The sequence below is a fragment of the Wolffia australiana genome, chromosome 5 (genome assembly GCF_029677425.1).
Source record: "Wolffia australiana isolate 7733 chromosome 5, ASM2967742v1".
Classification (NCBI taxonomy): Eukaryota; Viridiplantae; Streptophyta; class Magnoliopsida; order Alismatales; family Araceae; genus Wolffia; species Wolffia australiana.
In genome coordinates this window covers 12892275-12892985 of record NC_135839.1, presented here as the reverse complement: position 1 = coordinate 12892985, position 711 = coordinate 12892275, and positions in this window count along the sequence as shown.

Here is a 711-nt window from a genome sequence, read left to right as displayed (position 1 = left end):
AAGATGACTCAAGCTCCCATCCTGCATTTACCTGTTTTTGATAAAGTATTCGAGGTCGCTTGTGATGCGTGAGGGATAGGAATTGGCGGATTCTTGAGTCTCGAAAATCACCCTATAGCATTCTTTAGTGAAAAGTTGAACAACACCAAACTCAAATATTCCACCTATGACAAAGAGTTTTATGAAAAGTTGACCAACACCAAACTCATTGAAAATGGAATTTTGTTCTATGACCACCGCCTATGCACTCCTCAGTCTTCCCTCACGGATTTCCTCGTATGGGAAACGCATGCCGGAAGTCTTAGTGGTCATTTTGAGAGAGATAAAACCATCGCCATGGTAGAGCATAGGTTCTTTTAGCCATCTTCAAGCAAGAATGTTCAAGTGTCATGATTATATCATGGTGGTTGTAGATCGTTTCTCGAAAATGGCTCATTTCGTTCCTTATTTTAAAACTTCGGATGCTTCTCGTATCACCCAACTTTATTTTAATGAAGTTGTTCGTCTACATGGGCTTCCCGAGATCATAGTATCCGACGGAGATGTCCGATTTCCTAGCTACTTCTAGAAGACCCTCTGGCATCTTTTGGAGACAAAGCTTAAATTCTCCACGGCTTTTCATCCCCAGACTGGTGGGCATACTGAGGTCGTTAATAGAAGCCTTGGCAATATATTACGATCGTTGGCTGGGGACAACCTTAAGTATTGGAA